This window comes from Bos javanicus, chromosome 14, assembly GCF_032452875.1.
Source record: "Bos javanicus breed banteng chromosome 14, ARS-OSU_banteng_1.0, whole genome shotgun sequence".
Lineage (NCBI taxonomy): Eukaryota > Metazoa > Chordata > Mammalia > Artiodactyla > Bovidae > Bos > Bos javanicus.
Window position 1 is genome coordinate 6,795,468 of NC_083881.1, and position 7,223 is coordinate 6,802,690.

The following is a 7,223-nucleotide window of genomic DNA, read 5'->3' on the forward strand; positions in this document are numbered from 1 at the left end:
ATTTCCAAGGCAAACCATTCAATATCACAGTAATCCAAATCTATGCCCCGACCAGTAATGCTGAAGAAGCTGAAGTTGAACAGTTCTATGAAGACCTACAAGACCTTCTAGAGCTAACACCCCAAAAAGATGTCCTTTTCATTATAGGGGACTGGAATGCAAACGTAGGAAGTCAAGAAACACCTGGAGTAACAGGAAAATTTAGCCTTGGCATACAAAATAAAGCAGGTCAAAGGCTAACAGTTTTGCCAAGAGAACGCACTGGTCATAGCAACCACTCACTTCCAACAGCCACAAGAGAAGACTCTATACATGGACATCACCAGATGGGCAATAACGAAGTCAGATTGATTATATTCTTTGCAGCCAAAGATGGAGAAGCTCTATACAGTCAGCAAAAACAAGACCAGGAGCTGACTGTGGCTCAGATCATGAACTCCTTATTGCCAAATTCAGACTTAAATTGAAGAAAGTAGGGAAAACCACTCAACCATTCAGGTATGACCTAAATCAAATCCCTTAGGATTATACAGTGGAAGTGAGAAATAGATTTAAGGGCCTAGATCTGATAGATAAGAGTGCCTGATGAACTATGGATGGAGGTTTGTGACACTGTACAGGAGACAGGGATCAAGACCATCCCCAAGAAAAAGAAATGCCAAAAAGCAAAATGGCTATCTGGGGAAGCCTTACAAATAGCTGTGAAAAGAAGAGAAGCAAAAAGCAAAGGAGAAAAGGAAAGATATACCTATTTTAATGCAGAGTTCCAAAGAATAGAAAGGAGAGATAAGAAAGCCTTCCTCAGTGATCAAAGCAAAGAAATAGAGGAAAACCATAGAATGGGAAAGACTAGAGATCTCTTCAAGAAAATTAAAGATACCAAGGGAACATTTCATGCAAAGATGGGCACACATAAAGGACAGAAACTGTATGGACCAAACAGAAGCAGAAGATATTAAGAAGAGGTGGCAAGAATACACAGAACTGTACAAAAAAGATCTTCATGACCCAGATAACCACAATGGTGTGATCACTCAACTACAGCCAGATATCCTGGAATGCAAAGTCAAGTGGGCCTTAGGAAGCATCACCACGAACAAAGCTAGTGGAAGTGATGGAATTCCAGTTGAGCTATTTCAAATCCTAAAAGATGATATTGTGCAAGTGCTCAATATGCCAGCAAATTTGGAAAATTCAGCAGTGGCTACAGAACCAGAAAAGGCCAGTTTTCATTCCAATCCCAAAGAAAGGCAATGTCAAAGAATGTTCAAACTACCACACAATTGTACACATCTCACACGCTAGCAAAGTAATGTTCAAAATTCTCCAAGCCAGGCTTCAACAGTACATGAACCGTGAACTTCTAGATGTTCAAGCTGGATTTAGAAAAAGCAGAGGAACCAGAGATCAAATTGCCAACATCCGTTGGATCATTGAAAAAGAAGAGAGTTCCAGAAACTTCTACTTCTGCTTTGTTGACTATGCCAAAGCCTTTGATTGTGTGGATCACAGCAAACTGTGAAACATTCTTCAAGAGATGGGAATACCAGACCACCTGACCTGCCTCCTGAGAAATCTGTATGCAGGTCAGGAAGCAACAGTTAGAACTGGACGTGGAACAACAAACTGGATCCAAATAGGGAAAGGAGTCCGTCAAGGCTGTATATTGCCACCCTGCTTATTTAACTTATATACAGAGTACATTATGTGAAATGCTGGATTGGATGAAGCACAAGCTGGAATCAAGACTGAGGGGAGAAATATCAATAACCTCAAATATGCAGATGACACCACCCTTATGGCAGAAAGCAAAGAGGAAATAAGGAGCCTCTTGATGAAAGTGAAAGAGGAGAGTGAAACAGTTGGCTTAAAACTCAATGTTCAAAAAACAAAGATCATGGCATCTGGTCCCATCACTTCATGGCAAATAGATGGTAAATAGTGAGAGACTTTATTTTGGGGGGCTTCAAAATCACGGCAGATGGTGACTGAAGCCATGAAATTAAAAGATGCTTGCTCCTTGGAAGGAAAGTTATGACCAACCTAGATAGCATATTAAAAGGCAGAGACATTACTTTACCAAAAAGGTCCATCTAGTCAAAGCTATGGTTTTTCCAGTAGTCATGTATGGATGTGAGAGTTGGACCATATAGAAAGCTGAGTGCCAAAGAATTGATGCTTTTGAACTGTGGTGTTGGAGAAGACTCTTGAGAGTCCCTTGGACAGCAAGCAGATTCAACCAGTCCATCCTAAAGGATATCAGTCCTGAATATTCATTGGAAGGATTGTTGCTGAAGCTGAAACTCAAATCCTCTGGCCACCTAATGCAAAGACCTGACTCACTGGAAAAGACTCTGATGCTGGGAAAGATTGAGGGCAGGAGGAGAAGGGGACGACAGAGGATGAGATGGTTGGATGGCATCACCAATTCAATGAACATGAGTTTGAGCAAGTTCCGGGGGTTGGTGATGGACAGGGAAGCCTGGTATGCTGCTATCCATGGGTTCGTAAAGAGTCAGACAAGACTGAGTGACTGAACTGATGTTGCCTAGTGGAATCAGCTCTAAGTTGTCTTGGAAAACCAGGGTTAAGACCCAGCTCTGCCCTGAAGTCACCATGTGAGCATGACCCTCTGTGGGACCATTTAATCACCAGGAGGAACCACAAGTCTGGCTCTGAAAACTTGCAGCGGGGGTGGGGATATCAGATGTGCTTCCGGATAGAAAAATGCCTTAGAGAGGGAAACCTTCCAACCAGTATAAGATGGTGCTTATCCTTCATGCATCAGACCTCACTGAGAGCAGAATTCTGAAAGCGTCTGAATTCTCTAAGCATTCAGAACTTGTGAAGAAGAAGAAATAGGTGTATAATTTTTGTGTTATTGGAAGCTCGAAGAGGGATTGGGAAATCGTGACTTCCAAATCTCACAGCTCTGAGTGTCTGTGGACAGCTGGGCCTGGAGATGATGTCATCTGGCATGAGTGAGAAAGCCTCCCTTTAGCAAAAAGTGATTTGCAGGGAAGGAATTTCTGAATGCAGCGTGTGGGCACAGGACAGCCAAATGTTCCCTGGTGTTCACACTTCATCACCAGTAAAAATGGGGTCCCATTCTAACCGTCCACGGGGAAAAAAGAATATGAAACCACATAAAACTATTTCCACTCTAAGGTAAAACTGAGATCCTCTACATGAACACACTTTGGAAAGCAGAATATAATAATCTGATGTGTATGCTTGTCACATCACGATTGGCGGTATAAAAGTGGACACAGGGCTAAGTCTCTTCATCCGTATCTGAATCTTTGTGACCCCATGGCCAGTTGATCACCAGGCTCCTCTGTCCATGGGATTCTCCAGGCATGAATACTGGAGTGGGTTGCCGTGCCCTCCTCCAGGGGATCTTCCCCACCTACACATCAAACCCGTGTCTTTTATGTCTCCTGCATTGGCAGGGGTTCTTTGCTACCAGAATCATGTGGGAAGCCCAGAATTTCACAAGAGTGAACTGGTTAAATCAATTTTATGGTAGACCCACTTATTAGAATACTGTGATGCTCTTAAAGGGATGTTTTCAAAGACTTGTTAATGGAGTGAGGAGAAGTTAATAGTGTGACTGTCCACATGTCCATGGCTGATCTCCAAAAGATACACAACTAACTGGGAACAGTGCTCTGGGAAAAGAAAGTGTGGCCCAGCAGACAGGGTTAGGAAAGAGACTTTGCATTGTTCAGGTTCTCAGAACTTTCGAATCTTCAAATGGAAAAGGGCCATAAATGCTCAGCACAGGAAAGGAAATAGGACCCACACTTAGACACTATTATAAGATCCTAGCAACTTCCAGCAGAAAAAAAAAAAGAGGTCCTATACAAGGAAATTGGAATCAGAACACCATCAGGCCATTTCCAACTGAATAAGCTAAATAAAGACGTTTACAGATAGTTGCAGAGTCAAAAATTATCTTCTCCGTATCCCTTCTTGGGAGGTTACTGGAAGTTGTGCTTCAGCGATTCATGAAAGTCAGTCAAGAGGAAGATGGAAATCAACTAAGTCGAGAGGAAGATGGGAGATCTGACACAGGCCAAGAAAAGATGTAGAGAGAACAGCATTCTAGCCCAAAGGACCTTCACTGCAGAGCAGAGAGGGGCCAGGGTGCTCCTGGAGGGAGGTGTCCAGGAAAATAAACTGAGGACCTGTGTGATGTTAGGTCCCTTGGAAAAAAGTAAGTCATAGCTCCTTATAAAGGTAAATAAACAAAACACATGGAATGCTTTTTTACTATAGGAAAATACAGTACACCATTTAACTCAGGGGTGGAAATGGTCCACAGAGTCATCACAATGGATGTGCTAGTTTGGGTCCTCTGGGAAGCAAATACTGTAAGACACACACAGTACTTAGTAGAGCAAACACCAGCAAAAGACAAGGGGAGGGAGCCAGCGGCAGAAGGCAGAGCCACCACTTGGGAAGGAGAGAAAGTTAAGAAAAACTTGCCCAGGCTGTATTGTACAGAGTGAAGTAAGTCAGAAGGAGAAAAACAAACATCGTATATTAACGCATATATGTGAAATCTAGAGAGACGGTCCTGATGAACCTATTTGCAGGCAGCAATCAAGACGCAGACACAGGGAACAGACTGCGGAACCTGGGGTCGGGTGTTGGGGGGCGGGAAGGAGAGGGTGGGACGAATGCAGAGAGTAGCGTGGAAGCATGCATGTTACCATACATAGAATGGAGAGCCAGTGGCGTTAGCCGTATGACTAGGGAGCTCAAATCCAGTGCTCAGGGACAACCTCGAAGGGGCGGGATGGAGCGGGAGGTGGGAGGTAGGTTCAGGGGTGGGGGGCATACGTGTACCCATGGCAATGTACCAACACAATATTGTGGAATCATTGTCCTCCAATTAAAAAATAATTTTTTTTCAAATTGGCCAGGCTGATGGGGAGCCTTCTAGCCATCGTCCCCCACTAAAGGAGTCCTACACCTCGTCCGCCCAGCACCCCAGCTGTTCTCCAGCTCCAGGTCCCGCTGCCTCGGTAACCCACTCACCTTCTTCTCAGTGGCCCAGGAATTTCTATGCTCTTTCACTGGAACTGTTTCCCTGTTTCTTTCCCCTCTGAAGATTCAGCCTCCACCCCCAGCTTCAAGAAAGGACTGAGCCTTCATCCACTGGTCAGTTCCACCCTGGGGCAAGGGACGCCCGTCCCTCTAAGACATGAAGTCTCCCGCTCTCTCTTAGGAAGGGGAGCATACTCTCCTCCCCCGCCCAGAGAGAGCCAGGGCCCCAGGGAACTGGTGGACAAGTGGTCCACCGTACACTGCTCCACTGTGTTGGCCTAGGAGGCGCCATTCATAGCAATAGCCATCCTCGATGGAAATGCTTATTAAAGGCCATTTCTACAAGATCAAAATAAACTGAGGAAGAGGAGGACTTTCTCTTGGGCTAGAGGTGGGGCTGAGAGGAATCTACCCCAAAGCAAAGGGGGAAAAGACAATACACCCATTAGTCTTTCAATGGCTCATCCTGTGAACATTGAGCACCAACCTATCCAGGTGCACCTCTAAGTACGTTCATTGTGTCACATGATCTCAAAAATGACCCTATGAAGTAGACACGTCACCGTTGTGCTCAGTCACTCAGTCGTGTCTGACTCTTTGTGACCCCAAAGACTGTAGCCCGCCTGGCTCCTCTGTCCATGGGATTCTCCAGGCAAGAATACTGGAGTGGGTTGCCATTTCCTCCTCCAGGGAATCTTCCTGACCCAGGGATCTAACTTACATCTCTTGCATCTCCTGCATTGGCAGGTGGATTCCTTACCACTAGTACCACCTGGGAAGCCCAAGACAACAGTAGAATCCTCAGTCTGCAGGAAAGGAAATCAAGAATTGGTTAAGTAATTTGTCCCAAACCATACACCTAGTAAGTAGAAGAGCTGGGTTTTATCTTTTGGCCACAACTTAAGGCATACAGGATCTTAGCTCCCCAAACGGGGAGCGAACCCTTGCCTCCTGCACTGGGAGCATGGAGTCTTAACCACTGGACCGCCAGGGAAGTCCCAAGAGATGAGACTTGAAACCGTGTCTGCTTGACTTCCCAGACCTCACTCTTTTTTTTTTTCCTAATATATATTTTTTATTGAAGTATAGTTTACTTACAACGTTTCAGGTACACAGCAAAGTGACTCAGTTTTACATATAGATGTAGACTATTTTTCAGATTATTTTCCATCATAGGTTATTACAAGATATTGATGATAGTTCCCTGTGCTATACAGTAAAACTTTGTTGCTTGTTATATATGTATTTTTAAAAAATGGAAATCTAGCATTCTATTCATACTAAGTCAAACAAGTGGAATCAAAATGTCATAGATGTTTTAGTTAAGCAAAAATTCTTAAGTTTTCTAAAAAATTTATATATTTAAAATATATACTTATATATATAATATAATATATATATGGTGTATATATATATATATATATACACACACACACACACACACACACACAAAAGCTAGGCTTGAGAAAGAACATCAAAAAGAAGAAGAGATGGATAAATCATAAAATATAAACTAAATAAAATGGGAGCACTGAATATGAACTAGGAAAAATGAAACAAACTAGATAAAAGTAGAAGATCCTCATATAGCCCAGGTGTTTTTAAATGCGACTGCTCCTTAGAAACATATCTGGAACTTTGAAGAAAAGAAGCAGTGCCTGCCAGCCCTCATTCTTAACCTCTGTGGGTGATAAAGTTATGCCAAGACTCAGCCTTGGGCAAGAAGGGATCAAAAGAAACCTACAAATGTGAGATGAAATCAATTTTTGCATAAAAATCCTGCCGAGGTCTCTTCCCAGAGTTCCACAATGATGGGATCACACAGAGTGAGGAGGGGTCTGCCTTTCAGAAATCTGATTGGAGTCCAGGAACAGCAGCTGCCTCTCCAGCTTTGGGCACTTTGCTTAAGGTATCAGAGCCTTTTGGTAAATGTCACATTGCTCTTGAAAATATGGGGGTTATTTTCAAAAATCTTTTGATATTGATTTCTAGTATAATTACAGACCCTGTATGATTTCAACATCTTTGTGTTAGTTGCTCAGACATGTCTGACTCTTTGTGACCCCATGGACTGTAGCCCACCAGGATCCTTTGTCCATGGGATTTCCCAGGCAAGAATACTGGAGTGAGTTGCCATTTCCTCCTCCAGGGGATCTTCCCTACCCAGG